The 19,619-nt window shown below is 36.8% G+C and overlaps 1 long non-coding RNA gene across 1 annotated transcript in view; it reads left to right on the forward strand.

The window, feature by feature from the left end:
* The first annotated feature begins 447 nt into the window (after positions 1 to 447).
* LOC124975881 (uncharacterized) overlaps positions 448 to 19,619 on the forward strand; it is a 29,096-nt gene continuing 9,924 nt past the window's right edge. Inside the window, exons 1-2 of the long non-coding RNA XR_007106927.1 lie at positions 448 to 523; positions 18,779 to 18,897. This is a non-coding gene — a long non-coding RNA (uncharacterized LOC124975881). The remainder of the gene's footprint in view (positions 524 to 18,778; positions 18,898 to 19,619) is intronic.

Consider the following 19,619-nt stretch of genomic DNA (forward strand, 5'->3'; position numbering starts at 1 on the left):
GCTGATTTCAAATGACCTTTTGAAAATGGAGATGCAATCTCTTATGCAAGAGCTTTCCAACCTAAATCTGAATTTCCTACCTAAACTTTACCAAGCCTGTTAGGTAGCATCTTCTTTCACAGAAGTTTGCTCTTTAAAAAATATTAATACTTCTGTTTAGTGGGGTCTTGAAAATGCATGAGTGAACGTGTTTTGCTACTAGCTGCTTTATAAAAATTAACTGTAGTATATTCGTTACCTGTATCCTGAAATACTGCCACACTAAGAAACTGCTTACTCTGGGTTTGATTGAAGTTACCAGCACTGGCTTTGTTCTGTGTCAGGTGAAGTTGATTTAGGTGAGTCAGTGATTTCTGTTTGATAACATTTTAAAGGTCTGAACTCAATTATGTTCAGATAGCTTGACATCATAACTTTTCAATTAATGTTTACCTTATGTTTTAGAGTCATTTTTCTCCCTCAGGCTTTCATAAATGCCTGCTTTCATGTTTTACTGCTTGAAAACAAATTGTTCTACTTCTAGGTAAGTCTTCCATTACTTATAAGAAGTTTATTTCATGTATCTGTGATTTTTTTCTTAATGATTTAGTCTGTGAGAAAAAGAATTGAATTATTTTGTAAAATGGAATCTGTGGATTGAATAATTCATAGTTATTCTTGGATTCAGCATAATTAAAGAAACACTTTTTGCTCATATTATCCTGTATCAGTACAAGCTCCATTAAAATATTAAGGGTTAATTATTTTCAAGATTATTTTATTGTTTTCCACCTGAACTTCTAAAGGAACACATGATTTTAACTTCATAAATTTATAGACAACAAATATGCATGTATATTTCATGTGAACATTGTGCACTGTGATGTAGTATTAAAATGTGTAATTAATTTGAAGAAAACTGTATTTATGAGAACAATGTGTATGTACAACCAGTTTTGTTCCTGGAAGACATTTTTATGAACTATCTAAAAAGTACTTCTTGTGATAATTGTTTACACTTTTTCATTTTTTATGCTTGTTTTACCAGACTTCTAAGAAAAATTTGGATAATTTTAGAATGATAATCACTTGCATGTCAGTTCAGTATGGTTCAATCAGTTAAAGTTTTATTTATTCAATTAGGGTAATTTTATTTTTAAATAATTGTGTTAAGAAAAAGACATCCTCTGCTAACTTTATATAGAATCCCCCAGGGTTCACACTGTGACATTAAAGATGATATAGCTCAGGTATAGACATTTTCCATCACAAATACCCTTCTTTCTGACATCTGAGCCACACCTATTTTCTCTAACTGTCCTCCCCACTACTCATGCCCACATTAAGCCTTTTCTATTTTTATGAATTTATCATTTCAAGAATGTTTTACAAACAGAAATATACTATGGAACATTTACTGATTTAAAAATTATTGTAATTCTTTTGTGATTCATTCAGTTTGTTGTGTATATCATAAGGTCTAACAATTCTATAATCATCCCTGAAAGCACCCAGAACCCACTCCTGATGTGAGAACTCACCCGAGAGATTTTATTAAATGGACAGGCAGAGTGACTGACCACAAGGATAAGAGAGAGAGAGAGAATGGCAGGGGAGGGGAGCTATTCTTAGGTAGTGAAAATTCATGGGCTAATAACAATCTAACCAATGACTGATGAGAAATTTTGAGGGCTAATGATCTGAACCAATGACTGACTAGGAAATTCTCAGGCTAACAATCTATGTTGTAAAATGGTGTGGAGGGGCAGAATAATGGTGGCAGCAAAATGCAGATCTGATGCCAATATTCATCCTTTTGTTTTAATAGATACTAGGGGTGGGACAAATGTCTTTCTTCTGTAGCTTCTTCTTGCTGGTGAGGGGTGAAGAGTCTCATTTCTGTATAAAGAAAGTTAGGGAGGACTTTAGGCAGAAGCAGAGTTTTTGGAGTCAGAGGTGTCAACAGTGAATCACAGGTATTGGCTTTGGGTGTCAGGGGCTGGTAGTCTTGAAGGAGAAGTGGTTGATTGGTTGGTAAACTTGTGTGTATGGTCTTGTAGAAACTTCTGTAGGCAATTTAGCAGGCATAGTCCTGTTTGGAAAGATCTGTAGGCCTTAAAATGACCAAAAATTTCTGACTCTGGCAGTTGCTCTTGATAGTTATCAGGCACCCCTGCCTGATTAAGGATCTCTTTTGTACTCTCCAGTCTTATTTTTCTTTGGGTTAACACAAGTGTACATCTTAAATTACATTTGACTATTGTTTCTTCTTTTAAATTCCTATGAATGGTTGAGTTTTGTTTTTAACTGTTTTGCTAGGTGTTCAAGATCAAGCTGGTCAAACAGTCCTTGTTCCTATCTGCTCCTAAGGGTCAGGTGTGTTCCCACAGGGGACACTCATGGAGAACTTGACAGCAGTTATTTTAATGCCATTTGCTAGGTAGGATCTCCTTGATGAGATGGTTTCCTTTGGAATCATCAGGGTTGTCTCCCTTTTTCATTGACCTGCCTCTTTGTAGCAGGTGCACTGATTGGCTTTTTATTCCCTAGTGGTCTCATTAATCTCCCTGATTGGGAGGTCATGTGGCCCAGAGTTACAAAGCTTCTTAGAGAAGTTCTCTCCTTCCCTGGATTCAGGCTGACTCACAGGGCCAGTGTCAAATATTGGTTTTCTTGGCACCTGTATTTTAATGTCAATCTCTAAGTTTGATCTTAAATATTGGCCATGAGTAGTGAGGAGGGCAGCTAGAGAAAATAGGTGTGGCTCAGAGGTATTTGAGATGGAAATTTGTCACCAATCATAAAGTAAGAATTCTGGGCTTTAACTTTACAGCCATTTACCCCATTTTACTTAATTTTACAGCCATTTACCCCATTTTACTTAATTTGGGTCTATTTTATCTGTCCTGTAGGTGATGACTTATTATCTCTAATTTAGGTTGTTTGATCTTAAAGCAGTATTTCTTGAAAACATTAAACAGGCAACAATTATAGAGTTTATGAGGAAAATACAAAATGGAATTAACAACAGTAAAATCATATTTAATTTGATTAATATGTATCTTGAACTTCCAGTGAGTTATATTATATTTACTACTTGAGATCACAGTAATTCTACAATAAAAACCAATATTTTGAATATAACTTTAAATGAGCTGAAATTTGGCTTATTTTGTAGCCACTCTGACACATAGTAAGATGGGAGACACAACCTTATCTTAGGTAAGGTGGGGCTCTTCACAAATCTTAGGTAAAGTTTTCTAGGTCTGAAGCTGATCTTTGCCTCCTCTTTAAACATCATTTTACAAAGTTTACATATGTTGTTTCCAGAGTCTATATGAATGTTAATTAAAATAATATGATATTATATCCATAATATAAATCAAGAAGAGGCTGAAAGAGCTTTAAACTTTCCTTTTGTGTGGCAAAATATTTTTTATGTTTTCATGTTTCATGATATTAACCTTTAAATAAATCAGGCTCTCACTAACTTTTAGAAATACAATCATATTTAAATGGTTTTTATCTCAGTGTAAAAAGTAACAAATTTTTTATATACCCTATTGATAACTAGTTCTGTTATAGAACATTAAGTGATATAAATAATTTCCCAATAAAATTTATGATTATTATAAGTTTAAAATTACAACTACAGACAAGTTTAGATTAGAAGAGAGCAGCTTGATAAATTTTCTGTTTTAAAGATATGTATACCTGGAAGATATGAACAAATTTAATATTCAAAGAAGAGTGTCCATTCCACAATTACCTTTACAAGTGTAGCTTTTAAAGAAATATTTAGATTCTGTAATACAGTACAACACTCCAACAATTGTTGTTTAACCATAATTGTATAAACCCTAAGTTTTAAAACTAATTGTTCTAAGGAATAAAACTTAACATACACAATGTTAAGAGTAAATTAGTGTTTTTAAGAAATCCTTGTCATTTTAACATATATATTTAACATTGGTTTATATTAACCTGTTAATATTTGATCTTAGGGAAAATCCCTTAATAACTGTAACTGATTGTCTCACATACATCTAACAAACATAATTACACAGAAACTTGTTGATTTGCACTTTACTTACACACAGACTTCTTTAGCAATTACTTAGACCCTCATATATTTCATCACACAGACTTTCTTACTCAGAAACATTGTTTTCTTCTACTAAATGTATTTCCATACTTAAAACTTTTTATTTTCTTTCCTATCTGTTGATGCCTTTTTATTCACATTTTGAAACAACTCTTATGAAATTTTTGAATTTAGATAAACTACTCCATTTTAATAAGATAAAATATTTTTTGTTATTTATAGTACTCTAATTGAAACACAGTTGAACCTTTGGATCCCCTTTGTATATAGAATTGTACCTGATAGGACTTAACTCCTAGTAACCTTGTTTTTAGTGATGACACAAAACAATTATAAACCCTTTTTATTTACCATGTTACCCCATGGAACTTAAGGAGTTAAGAGTACTAGACGTTATTTAAGTTAGCATTAATTTTAAATTAATCAGATGTCTCTACTAAACACATTGGAGTAATCACATACATGTCAAATACACTTATTTAACTGCAAAAAAAATCAGACAATTGTATTGAACAGTATTTGCCATCTCTTCTGTTGAAGAAAATTACTAGAAATAAATGGATTAGACATTTTATAGACATCAACATGTTATTAGTTTGATTACCTAGAAAGACTTGTGAGTTAAGTAATTTTAAAGACACTTTACCTTCATTTGTTTACCCAATTTAAATTAAACCTTTTTAAAACACATGAATTAAAGGTATCTGGATCAATTTTCTAAATTTTAATTTCATCAGCACTTGTTATTTGTGTCAATTTTGATATCATGCACATGACATTTGATGCACATATATAAACAGACAAGATCATATCAGACAACACAATATACACATAACAAAAGAAAAGGTCTTATAGTTTTTTGTAGGTGAATCTCCATGCAATATTATAGATGTTTTATAAAACAAACTTCAAAGTTGAATAAAAAATAGAACTGATAAAAACATTAATCTAGGTATGTGAAATAAAAATTATGAGCTCAAAAATATACCATTGAAGGAAAATCAAGAGTCCTAGAAGAAAAAATATTATTGGCCATTAATTATAGTATGAGATTGAGAAAAAGACAGGTGGAAGTGGGAGGAGAGGGAGAAAGAGTGAGAGAGAGGGAATTGGAGAGATTCTTAAAACCATTTATCTGTGTTTTAGCCCAGAAGCTTAAAATGGACATTTTTTTTTTCCTTCAGCCCCAGAATGGTCCCTAACTAAGTCTGTTAGCTTACATTCAATTCCAAGGGAAATTGCTGCCTAGGGATTATTAACCCTTGTTAAGTTCTTAGCTTGCGTTTTGCTGAACACGTGAGGGCTATTGCCAAATCCTTGAGGCAACACTTTCTAGGTAAATTAAGATCCACTATCTGGTTCCTTAAAGGTAAAAAGAAACCATGATTGAGAGTCTAGGGTATACAGAAAAGGGCATCTTTTAAATCTAACATCATAAGACTAGGTAAGATCCTGAAATTTTTAATGAAGTTTGCAGAGTTGGAGGTGAAGCAGTCTAGCCACTTGTCTATCTGGGAATGATTGGAGAGTGACAAAGGAATATGGACTCTGATCACTCCCTCCACACCAGTCTCCTCCCACAGGGCAACTAGAACATGTGCTTGAGACCTCATGGCAGGAGGACTTGGTGGACAGGGCAGAAGTCTAAACAGAGAGGGGCAAAGGAGGCAGAGAAGCAGAGGCCAGAGGGGCCTCTGCTACAGGAGACCAGTATGGAGTGGATCATTAGCTGGGTCAAAGTTGGAGAAGGAGGAAGAATTATGATGGGAGAAGAAGCCAAAAGAAGGTGTTCAGGTTTCAAGGAAGAGCAAAGACTGACAGAATTTGTATGTCATTAAGTGACCATTTTAGTTGATTATCTGAAGGATACTGTGGTGAAATATCATTACACAAGTGAATAAATTTTGGTGGCTGTAGGCCAGGTGAAGAGGTTTAATATTATCTAGTAGACAACCCAGGGGTGAATCTGCCAGAATGGGGGACCCAGATCCCATGGTGGAGACTGATAAATAGCTGAGTCAGCATCTAAGTCATCCCAAGTCACAGAATAGTTGACTGGAGATGAGAAGGCAACACAATGATGGGAGTTGTCACCCCCATCAGTGTGTGCCAGGCAAAAGGCAGTGGGGTTAAGGACCTGGTGGCAGGAATTCTGAGAGAAAAACTAAAGAGGAGTCTCAACCCAGAGAGGGAATCTCTACCATAAACATCTGGGATCTACCTGTCAGATAAGGTCAATTAAGGAGGCCAGCTGTAATTGTAAAAGTCCTGACTGGGAGAAGCCCCACTCCTCAACTGCCTCGAGGGCATTGAATAACCAATGTCACAGCTCAAGTCAGCAGAGGAGTGTTTAAGTCAACCTATGGGAAACACCAATCTGAAGCTTGTGGATGTGCAACCAAGCATCAGGGTGAATGGAAGGTGAGACCACATCAGAGGGTCTGGGACAACAGGTGGGATTTCACTCATGTAAGTGGCAGTATAAGAGCCTATCCAAATCATGGCACAAATGAAAGTACCCAGAAACCATTCCTGATATGGGAACTCACACAAGAGATTTTATTAAACAGACAAGCAGAGTGTCTGCACAGAATGGTGAGAGAGAGAATGGTAGGGGAGCTATTCTTAGTTAGTAGAATTTTGTGGGCTAATAACAATATGACCAATAATTGACCAGGAAGTTTGTAGGTTAACAATCTAGGTTGTAAAATGGTGGGGTGGCGAAGAATAATGGTGGCAGCAAAATGGAAGATCTGGTGCCAAAACCATGTATAATCAACTGGATACAACCCAGCAGGAAAAGGGAGAAGGGAAACAAAGGCCATATTATCCTCACAGGTGGGAGGGGAAACAGGAAACTGAAAGACACAGCTGTTATAATTTTATTAGAAGAGGGGTCAGCGAACATGTTACTCAAAAAACAGACAGCAAAGAGCTAGGTTTTGCAGGCTCTATGCCTCTTGCACAACTGCTCAACTCTGCCTGTTAGAACTGGAAATGAATCTCAGCCAAGATGTAAGCAAATCAGTACTCCAATAAAATTTTAACTGGAGAAACACAAGATAGGCAGAGAGGTGGGGACACAGGTAGATCTGTCTCTTGAGCAGTAGTTTGAGTAGAGTAGCAGTAGTAGTAACAAAAGAAGAAGAAAAGTAGTAGTAAATGTGATTTGCACATGCTGTTCAGAACAAAACCCCATTCTTGTAGGAAAGCAGAGGGAACAAGATATGAATGGCAGTGAACAATGCATGACACAGAACTGAGGCAGAGGCAAAATTTAAATTGAGACCTAGGAAACTCTAGCCTGTGATATCAACCATGCCTTTATTGCCTATAAAATGTTCACCTCATTATCTAGGAATTTGGAAACTGGAATATTGTTGACTTGTCATCTGTTCAGACATACTGAGATTCAGCAGAAGGAGATCAAGTCATGGAAGGCAAAGAGGCTTTCTAAAAATCAATTGCTGAAAACAAAATGAAATCTATCTCTTGGTTCCTGTGCACTACTATTATATGTGCTTACAGTAAATAGAGAAGCAAATTTGACATCTGCGGAGCACTTATGAAGTGCTTTCAATGTCTCATTCTTTTTTATGTATTGATTTATTGAGGAAGAGGATGTCTGAATATTATATGACAGCTTTGTTGTATATTTCTATATTTTACTTAAAAATAATCTGTACAAATTTTTTCTCTCACCTCCCTGTCTCCCTGGATTCTCTTTCTCACTTTTCTCATGCTAACAGCCAACCTATATTGCTTCCTCCTTCACTCTTACTACAAATTTTTACCTCTATCTTCTCTCCCTCTCCCTCATAAATATCACAAATTACACTTTCTTTTCGCTCATTTTCCATCATTCTTGTTTATTCTTAATAACAGTCCTATGATAGAGACAAAACTGAGTTCTCTGATCTCATACTACATATAAGCAATGAAGCCCAAAGCAATAACTGATTTGCCAAAGATCATACAAAAAAGAGGAGGTGGAGATGAGATGTGAATCCTGATCCCTTGTCTGAGCCCAGGTTCTGCATCATCAAACTGTACTGACTATGGCTTCCTGTTTACTTCACTGCACTTTAGGGCCTGAGGGAGTTGCATTACATTCCTAAGGAGTACTCAGAAGTCTCTGCAGTTTTGAAATAATGATATGTTGAACTTGGAGTTCACAGCATCAAACAGGAATTAAGCAAAGACTCTGTTGTTACCACAATGATCATCTATGGTCATAAAGCTCTTAATACATTACCAGACCCAAGAACAACTACAAATTATTTCTAGAGGAGTTCCCTTTTAGGAATTATCTCATATTTGGGAGCATCATTTTCTAATAGTGTTAGAAGGTGTCATGTTTCTCCTCAAACTCTTATTCTCTAAGTTCTTGAATAACTGAAGATTTATAAACAGTTTTGAGTAATAATTCACAGATCCTATGTCCCCTTTACAAAATTTCCTGAAGTTCTAACAGTCTGTGAAATCAACACTGGACACCTGACCACAAGAATGCTGTGACAGAGTCAAGGCAGAGAATTTTCATGATCACAAGACTCCTTTGATCTGCCTTTCTATAATCCACTGAACTTTGATACTCCATTACTTCACTAATGTCCAGTAACCTGCAATTTTCATTTTCTATTTGTTTTTTTTCAATATCTCTAACTCTTTATTGAAATGATCTTTTGCTTCCTGTATTTGCTCTTTTAACTGTCGATTGGTGTGATCATTCAATGCCTGCATTTGCTCTTTCCTCTCATCATTCAATGCCTGCATTAGCTCTTTCATCTCATCGTTTGCTTCCCTGATCATTTTAATTATGTACATTCTGAACTCCCTTTCTGTCATTTCTTCTGCCATGCTGTCATTGGATTCTATTGATGTAACATCTAGATTTGTTTGGGGCATTTTCTTCCCTTGTTTTCTCATATTGTTCAGGTATCAGTGGACCGCTAAGTTATTGCAGATTTCCTCTGTTGACTTGGAATGTCCCTGAAGATTTCTATTATATCCCCTCTTAGCCTTCAGTAGCCTGTAATCTTGGAGGAAGTTGATAATGCAGTGCTCCTCAAGGAAGCTGTCTCTCTAGTGGTGGTGGCCTTCAGGTGGGGTATATTCCCTGCTAGTGGGCAGAGGTGCCTCCATTGTTGACCAATGGTCATCCAAGGGGGAACTAGGCTATGGGCTGAGGCAAGACCTGTTTGTGCCTGTGTCTCTGATTTTACCATCCTTGTGGGAAAACCTCACCCGGCAGGGAAGACAACCGGTGAGGTGGTCTCACTGGTCAGTTCTGCTCCTGGCGGTTCCCCTCAATCTACAACTACCACCTGGGCTGGGCTGCCTTCCTCTGCAATGTTCCCAGGGGCCTAGACCTACCTCCTGGGCCTGGGAGTCTCACCCTTCAGAGATGAGTCTCCTTAGGCTGCCTCTCCTCAGAGAATCTGCCCACAGTCCTGGAACATTTGCTCCACCCCTAAGCGTATCTCTGTGGACTCTTCCACCAAGAAGCCTCCTAGGTCCTGGGACCCTGCTCTGCACCTAATCACCTGGCTATGTGGCCCCTCCTCTGAGCCCCATACAGTCGCTCCATGTCCCAGCGACCCACTGCACACTTCTTCCTCCGGACAGCCGCCCGGTGTTCCGGTGCGGTCACTAGGAATCCAAGAATCTCACTGCGCACCTCCTCCTCCCTACAACCACCCATAGCCCTGGGCAGTCACTCTGAGTCCAAGTGACCCGCCCACTTCCTCATCCTCCTCCGGGCAGCCCCCTGGTGTTCAGGAGCAGTCACTTTGAGTCCAAACAATTCACCACTGGCCTCCTCCTCTGGCAACTGCCTGTAGCTCTGGTGCAGTCACTCTGAGTCCAAGCTACCTGCCACGCTCCTCTCCCCCTCCAGGAAGCCCCCCCCCCGGTGTTCAGGAGTGGTCCCTCTGAGTCCAAACAGCTCACTGCACAGCTCCTCCTCTGGCAACCGCCTGTACCTCTGGTGCAGTCACTCTGAGTGCAAACAACCCGCCGCACTCCTCCTCTTCCTCTGGGCAGGACCCAGTGTTCAGGAGCAGTTGTTCTGAGTCCAAACAGCTAGATGCACAGCTCCTCCTCTGGGCACCCCACCAGCCCTGGTGGGTTGTTCTGAGTCCAAGCGCTCTGCTGAGTGGCCTCCTCTATGATGCTCCCAGTTATCCGAGTTCACTGCTCCAGCGGGGGGAGGGGTGTTTCACCGGGCAACTCTACTTCACAAAGTTCCCTGTGTTTTGGGACTACCACCACATCCGAGATGCCTCCCCAACAGAAGAGACTCCCCGGCAGCTTTGAGTTGGTCCCAAGTCTCTCAATATCTCCTCTTTTGAATCCTGAGTCCTGGAGCAACATGAAATGCACTCACCCTCTTGTCCGCCTCTTGAAAACAGCCATTTCTTTCTTTAGTGTTCTGTAGTTCTCATTGTAGAGGTCTTTCACCTCTTTTGTGAGATTGATTTCCAAGTATTTTATTTTGTTCGAGTCTATTGTGAATGGGGTAGTTCTCCTAACTTCTCTTTCTGAAGATTCATCACTTATGTATAAAAAGCATTGGATTTATGAGCATTGATCTTGTAACCTGCTACTTTACCTATTTCACTTATGAGTTCTAAAAGTTTTCTGGTGGAATTTCCAGGTTCCTCTAAATATATAATCATGTCATCAGCGAACAGAGGTAGATTTAATTCTTCTTTTCCAATTCATATCCCTTTAATTTCTTTGATTTGTCTAATTTCTCTGACTAGAGTTTAAAGGATGATGTTGAATAGAAGTGGTGAAAGAGGGCATCCCTGACTTTTTCCAGTTTTTAGGAGGAATGTTTTCAGTTTTTCACCATTTAGAATGGTATTGGCCATGGGCTTAGCATAGATGGCCTTTACAATGTTAAGGAATGTTCCCACTATCCCTAATTTTTCTAGGGTTTTGAGCATGAAATGATGCTGTATTTTACCAAATGCTTTTTCTGCATCTATCAAAATAATCATGTGATTCTTAACTTTAAGTCTGTTGATATGGTGAATGACATTTATTGATTTCCTGATGTTGAACCAACCTTGCATCCCTGGGATAAAACCCACTTGATTGTGGTGCACTATCATTTTATTATATTTTTGTATGCGATTTTTGAAAATTTTGTTGAGAATTTTTGCATCGATGTTCATTAAGGGTATTGGTCTGAAATTTTTTCCTTGATGTGTCTCTGTCTGATTTAGGTATCAGGGTGATATTGGCTTCATAGAATGATTTTGGGAGGTTCTCTCCTCTTCTGTTTCAAGGAATACTTTGAGGAGTATTGGAATGAGCTCTTCTTTAAAGGTTTTGTAGAAATCTGCTGAGAAACCACCTGGTCCCGGACTTTTCTTTGTTGCTAGGCTTTTGATGACCTCTTCTACTTCATTGTTTGAAATTGATCTATTTAAATTGTATATGTCCTTATTCTGTTTAGGTAATTCATATGTCTCTAGAAGCCTGTTGATGTCTTCGAGGTTTTCTGTTTTGTTGGAGTATAGATTTTGAAAATAGCTTCTAATTGTTTTGAATTTCACTCATGTGCTTTTTGATATTTCCTTGATCATTCTGAATTGTAGTAATTTGAGTTCTCTCCCTCTTTCTCTATGTTAGTGTGGCTAAGGGTTTATCAATTTTGTTTATTTTTTCAATGAACCAACTATTTATTTTGTTAATTTTTCCAATTGTTTCTTTTGTTTCAATTTCATTTATTTCAGCTCTGATTTTAACTATTTCCTGTCTTCTACTACTTATGGTGTTGGTCTGCTGTTCTTTTTCTAGGGCTTTGAGCTGTAGTGTTAAGTCATTTATTTGTTGATTTCTACTTCTTTTGTTGAATGCGTCCCATGAAATAAATCTTCCTCTAAGTATTGCTTTCATAGTGTCCCAGAGATTTTGATATGATGTGTCTTTGTTCTCATTTACTTCTAAGAATTTTTTATTTCTCTCCTGATGTCTTCTGTTATCCATTCATCATGTAATAGTGTATTATTTATTCCCCAGGTATTGGAGAAGTTTCTGTTTTTAATTCTGTCATTTATTTCTAATTTTAATCCATTATGATCTGATAGAATACAAGGTATTATCTCTATCATCTTGTATTTGCTAATAGTAGCTTTGTGGCATAAAATATGGTCTATTTTAGAGAAGGATCCATGTGCTGCTGAGAAGAAAGTGTATTCATTCTTTGTTGGATGGTATATTCTATATATGTCTGTTAAGTCTAAATGGTTGATTGTGTTATTGTGATCTATGGTTTCTTTATTCAATTTTTGTTTGGAAGATCTATCCAGTGGTGAGAGAGTTGTGTTAAAATCACCTAGTGTTATTGTGTTGTCGTCTATTTGATTTCTGGAATTGAGAAGGATTTGTTTGACGTACATGGATGAGCAAATGTTTGGGGCATAGATATTTATAACATAGATTGTTATGTCTTGCTGATTTATGCTTCCCTTAAGAAGTATGTAATGTCCTTCTTTATCCCTTCTAACTAGTTTTGGCTTGAAGTCCACATTATCTAAAATGAGGATGGATACATCAACTTTTTTGTTGTATCCATGTGCATGGTATGTTTTTTCCCATCCTTTCACCTTTAGTTTATGGGTATCTCTTTCTATGAGATGAGTCTCTTGCAGGTAGCTCTTTGTTGGATTTTTCTCTTTAATCCAATCTGCCAGTCTATGTCTTTTGATGATGAGTTCAGGCCATTAACATTCAAGGTTATTACTGTGATATGATTGTATTCCTAGTCATTTGACTGATTTTTGGTTTTTGTCATGATTTGGTTTCTCCTTTATTTGGGTATTCCTTTAGGCTTGTTTTTCCCATTGCTGATTTGCATTGTTGTTTTTCATCTCTTCCTCATGGAATATTTTGCTGAGTATGTTCTGTAATGCTGGCTTTCCTTTTGTAAATTCCTTTAGCTTTTGTTTATCATGGAAGGATCTTATTTTGTCATGAAATCTGATAGTAAGTTGTGCTGGGTGTAAGATTCTTGGTTGGTATCCATTTCCTTTCAGGGCTTGGTAAATGTTGTTCCAGGCCCTTCTAGCTTTTAGGGTCTGGATTGAAAAATTTGCTGATATTCTTATTGGTTTCCCCCTGAATGTAATTTGATTCTTTTCTCTTGCAGCCTTTAAAATTCTGTCTTTATTTTGTATGTTAGGTATTTTTATAATAATGTGCCTTGGTGTGGGTGTGTTGTAGTTTTGTGTATTTGGAATCCTATAAGCCTCTTGTACCTGGTTTTCCATTTCATTCTTCAGATTTGGGAAATTTTCTGACACTATTTCATTGAATAGATTGTTCATTCTTTTGGTTTGTTTCTCTAAGCCTTCCTAAATCCCAATAATTCTTAAATTTGGCCTTTTCATGATATCTCATAATTCTTGTAGATTCTGTTCATGATTTTGTACCATCTTCTCTGTTTGGTCAACTTTGGTTTCAAGATTAAATATTTTGTCTTCAATGTCTGAGGTTCTGTCTTCCGGGTGTTCTATCCTATTGGTTATACTTTCTATGGAGTTTTTAACTTGGTTTATTGTTTCCTTCATTTCAAGGATTTCAGTTTTTTTTTCAGTATCTCTAATTCTTTATTGAAATGATCTCTTGCTTCCCATATTTGCTCTTTTAACTGTTGATTGGTGCAATCATTTAATGCCTGCATTTGCTCTTTCATCTCCTCCTTCAATGCCTGCATTTGCTCTTTCATCTCCTCGTTTTCTACCCTGATTGTTTTAATTATGTACATTCTGAACTCCCTTTCTGACATTTCTTCTGCTCTGCTGTCATTGGGTTTTATTGATATAGTATCTAGGTTTGTTTGGGACATTTTCTACCATTGTTTTCTCACATTGGTCAGATATCAGTGGGACTCTGAGATATTGTAGATTTCCTCTATTGACTTATAGTGTCCCTGTAGATTTCCAGTATATCACTTCCCAGCCTTCAGTAGCCTGAAGTCTTGGGGAAACTTGATAATGTAGTGCTTCTGAAGAAAGTTGCCCCTTGCCCACTACTGGTTCCAGGTTTTGGAGCTGGCTCTGTGCAGAAAGGCTTTTACTGGGCTGTCTGCTCCGAGAAGCTGGCTGTGCAAAGAGCCTGCTGCCAGAGAGAACACGGCTGCTTAGAGAAGTCTCTGGCTGTCCTGCCCTGTTCTCAGAAGCTCCTGTGGGCTGGAGCTCACCACTGACTCTGGGACTTGGAGCTCACTCTGTGCAGAAAGGCTGTCACTGTGTGGCTTGGTCTGAAAAGCTGGCCATGGAAGAAGCCCACTGCCAGAGGGTGCAGGGCTGTTCGGGGAAATCCTTGGCTGCCCTTCCCTGGTCCTGGAGGCTGCCTGTGGGCTGGAGCTCACTGCTGGCTCCGGGACTTGGAGCTGTCTCTGTGCAGAAAGGCTCTCACTGGACGGCCTGCTCCGAGAAGCTGGTTGTGGAAATTGTCTGCTGCTGGAGGGAGCAGGGCTGCCTGGGGAAGACTCCAGCTGCCCTGCCCTGCTCTGAGATGGTGCCCCTGTCTGGGTCTGCTGCCCAGGTCGAGCTTCACCCAGTGAGGGAGACTCACCCTGTGGCTCTATGTTTGTCCAAATCTCTCAATGTTTCCCTCCTTGAATCCTGGGTTCTGGAGTGACAGGAGATGCAGTCACCCTCTAGTCTACCATCTTGGATCGCACTGCTTCTTTAATTTAGTGCCCTATTAATGAAATATCTCTTAGTATTTTTCCTTTAGTTCTTATTGTATCTTTTCTCATTCAATTCATTTTTACCAAACAACATGTGGTGTGATATGAGAAAAGAAAATTAGATGAATGCTAAACAGCAAAATATACAACATCTATTGATGCATCCAAGGTAACATTGTATTTGTGGAGCAAGAACATCGAGGAGCACTCATTTGAAAATGGACAAAGGAAAATGGTCATCAAATAAAGCATGTGAGGACTAGAGAAATAATTTCATGAGAAATAACATGAAGACTATTCTTTTTTTCCAAACCTGTTAATTATTGTTAAAATGTGATGATAGGCTTTGGAATTATTTTCAAATAATTCAACATCTATGAGAATTAGTATGGGTTTTGTATGATTTGTTAATCAGGATAGAGGACTTCACAGCTCAACAGAAATAATAATTGCAGCATAATGTGAGCTTTTGAACACTGGCTTCATGTTCAATGATTGTAGAAGATGCAGAGACATAATGCAGGAAAAATTTATTCTTCACAGTAAATCCAAACTTTGTCTCCCACTGCTACCATACATACCCAAGTCACCACCACCTCTCATCTAAACTCCTGCCCTGGCAGTTGTCATCCCTGTTTCCATTACTGCCTATACCCACCCTGTTCTATTCACTATGCTGAAATCAATGCTCTTTAATATTAAATTTTATTATGCCAAGCACCTCATCCCTGAATCTCTCCATTGCTTTCTGTCATAATTTAATATGTACTTCAACATCCTGATGAAGAGGTAAAGGCAAGACATAGACATACTCTGACTGCTGTTACTGCTCTTTGCTTTTAGTTACCCTGAGGTTATTCCATGACACACACTAAGCAGTATCTGTGGGTTTTATTTATATATTTATTTTTCTGGTAACAGGGATTAAATCCAAGGAAGCATATCCATAAACACATAGGCACATTCCAGCCATCCACATTTTTAAAATTTTGAGACAAAGTCTCTCTAATTTGCTTAGGGTCTTGAATCTATAATGGTCATGACTCAGCCTCCCAAGCTGCTGGTATTGCATTCATGTGCCACTGCACACAGCTAAGGAGTGTTTTTTATAAGTATATTTGTACTATTCCATCCATATGGAATGCTCTCAAAGCATTGACAGTATTGGTATTGGTATTGATAGTACTCCCTTCCTTTATTCAGTCCCCTATCCAAGATATTTTTTCAGATTACTCAGCCTGGCCTAATACACCTTTCAAATTTAGTTTTTCAATGCACTTTACTGTAAATCATTTTGTGTGTGTTCTCTAGTTTCTTTCTTATCCAGTAAACATAAGCTGCCTGAGGGAAGGGGTTTGTTTGTTAATTCCAGGTTCAAGCAAGTATTAGGACCTTAAGCATCATTTTTGTTTTAGAATGAATGAAAACAATGGATGATAATTTAAAATAATGCTACTCATATTTATTTCAAGCACAAATAAGTGAACAAGAACCCTCCATTATATGTTTATTGATGGAAGAAACATTCTATATATGTGGGAATACAGTGTTCATTGACCAAATTGATCTACTCAGCACTGAAGTTATGGGATAGTGCAACTGAGGAATTGCATTTTTGATTTCCACTTGAATTAAATTTAAATAACTACATTTATACAATCTTAGAAAGTACAAATAGAAAAATCATAGGTGAAGGGGTATAACTAGATACATTATCTTATCATATGACACAAATATTTCATGTGGCTAAAACTGAAGAAGCTGGAAAAGGGAACACATTAGAATAAATCACACAGAAATTTCTTATGTTTATACATGAATGCACCAACAATGAAATTCCACATCCTGTGCAACCATGGGATTTGAATAAGTTATATTCCACATATGTATAATGTGTCAAAATATACTCTACTGTCATGTATATCTAAGAAGAAAAAATAAAAGTAAATAAATTTTAAAAATAAATAAACTGGGAGCAGTAATGCCTGCCTACAATCCCAGCCTTGTGAGAGTGAGGCAGGAGGATGGCAAGTTCAAGACCATCATCAGCAACTTAGCAAAGCCCAAGCACTTAGCAAGACCTGTCTCAAAATAAAAAACAAAAGGGCTGGGATGCACCTCAGTAGTTAAATGTCTTTGGGTTCAATTGCTGGTTAACTGTCCCCTCCCCCTGAAATTAAATAATCTTCTTTAAATATTTGTCTAACTAGAAATGAGTTTCCAGATATTTCTACATTATGAAAAACATTATGTGAATTTCCAATAACTTGCTTTGGGTCTGGCAATGTAGCTCAGTTGTAGAGTGCTTACCTAGTATACATGAGATCTTGGGTTTGAACTTCAGCACTACAGAAAGAAAAAAATGCACTGCTTTGATTTTGGCTTATAATTAATTAATGTAATATTGGGAATTATGATCCTATATGAACATAAAATGTACAAGTTTTTTCAACTACTGAGAATTAAAGAAAAAAATAAATATGAGATAATTATTTTCATACTGAAACTAATTTATGGAACAATTATTTCTAATACTGGTGGATACTTTAAATAGATTTATTTAAACAACTGAAATAACAACTTTGTCTTTAATTTTACATATAAAAATTGCAAATGAAATATTCAGGTACAGATTATATGTATTTCATATATATATATATTTTCAATTGTTATTATTTATGACATTATGAAGTAGGGGATATTCTAAAATCAGAGTCATGAATTTACATAAAGTACAAATATAATGTAGTTTATTGTTGAAGTCAAATTTGGAAGTAAACCATTAATTTTCTCCTAAAAATTTATAACATAATAAAAGGTTATTGTGTATATGTATTTTTGTGTGAGCAACTTATTGCTTTAACCATCTATAAATAGTCTTTATTTCACTGAGTTATACATTACTAGCACCTATAATATCAGTGATAACACTAGATAAATTTATTTATATGTGTTTGAAGTTGAAATTAATGCTTTCTTATTTTTTCCATTCTGAGGAATAGCTAAGCACACAGCTTCCCAGTTTTTGAAATAAGCCTCCTTCTGCCTGTATTGAAAACTTTCCAGTATTAATTACCTCCCTCCCTCTGGATTCAAGCCACTTTATCTATCTATCTATCTATCTATCTATCTATCTATCTATCTATCTATCATTTATCTATTTATTCCTAGTCCTGGGGATTTTACCAGTTGTACTTATCCACTGAACCACATCCCCAGTGCTTTTTATATTCTATTTTGAGCCAGCATAAATAAGAGAGCTAATTTAATTACAGCCTCACTAAGTTATGGAGACTGACTTTGAACTTATGATGCCCTTGCCTCTGCTTCTTCAATGGCTTAAATTATAGGTGGGTGCCACTTGTTGCTAGCTCTAACCACTTTCTCTCTGTTTCTAATGTGACCACATCTCTTGGAGTCTCTGATCTCTATTACTTGCACCATTAGGTCAGAGGAACCACAAAACAGCCAGACTGGTCCTGGATGGATCCAAGATGGCCTTGCCTATAAGAAGGATAATATCCTACTTCTACTAACTAAAACATAAAATTACTGATTTCTGAGTTAGAACACATCATCCAAATATTGGATAAGTTTAGTTTTGGTTAATGCACGTCATTGTGTTCAGAAATGTATAGTGTTTTCTCTGCTTTTCTTTTTGCATTCACTACAAAGATTCTGAGATTCAATCTTTTCAATTAGACATCATGCTCAACACTGAAATTTTCAATGGGATCTAAGTGACTACACAAATTCCAGTCTATGATAAAAATTTCTGGACCTTTAAGGACCTCACATTAAAGTTGAAGTACATTAGAATGGGTTAAGGGAAAGTCAATTCTGGTGAGAAAATCATCAGCAATATCTACTATGGGAATAACTTGCTACCTCCTTTTGTCTGATGACAACAGAATTTTTTACTATAGGAGAAATATTCAGAAATAAGTTTTTGCAAACAAAATGTTTATTCATTTTTTGTTAAGGTAAAGAAGCATATCCCTTTGATATTTGAAGCAACTGATTTGTTCACTTGACTTTGATGGTTTCTTGATGTTCAAAGCAGTTTATCTCTTCAATCAGGACCATTACTAAATTCTTCCATGTAAGTATTTGTATGTTGCTTTTGCATGGGATAGAAATTACAAATGAGTTACAGTGAAATAAGTTTGGAAAACAGCAGGTTATTTACCTTAGACATGGTTTTAAAATCTGTCATCATAATTTTGCATGTTGGTACAGAATTTTGGAAATAGCTTTATGACTTAATTTATATACTGTGCTTAATAATCAGCATTTATTCTGAGGACAATCATTGTGTATGCTATATTATTCATTAGTCATCCACAAGAAACAGAACACAATCATAAACTAGTAGTTATATTAATGTAATTGACAACAATGTAATAAAATTACATATAATTACTTTGATAATTTGGAGAAATATATATATCTAACTTGTGGATGTTTGGATGTTTCTGTATCAAATTTCATTAAATAATAATAAAATATATATAAAAGAAAACTAAGTACCATAGAAAACAATAGTTTCTGAAAGCATCCAGAAAACCACTCTGGATACAGGAACTCACATTAGAGATGTATGAAGCAGAATAGCAGAGTGTCATGGATAGGGGGAGAGGAAGAAGAAAGGGGAGGGGGAGAAGGAGAGGGTGCAAATTGTGGGGAAGCTATTCTTAAGTAGTGGAAGTTCTCACGCTACCAATCTAGAAAGGTAGTGACTTATCTCAATTATTGTTTACAGTCAGTAACAATCTAGGTTGTAAAATGGTGGGGAGCAGAATCAGGGGAGAAATGACTGCATCC

Source organism: Sciurus carolinensis, unplaced genomic scaffold (assembly GCF_902686445.1).
Source record: "Sciurus carolinensis unplaced genomic scaffold, mSciCar1.2, whole genome shotgun sequence".
Taxonomy (NCBI): Eukaryota; Metazoa; Chordata; class Mammalia; order Rodentia; family Sciuridae; genus Sciurus; species Sciurus carolinensis.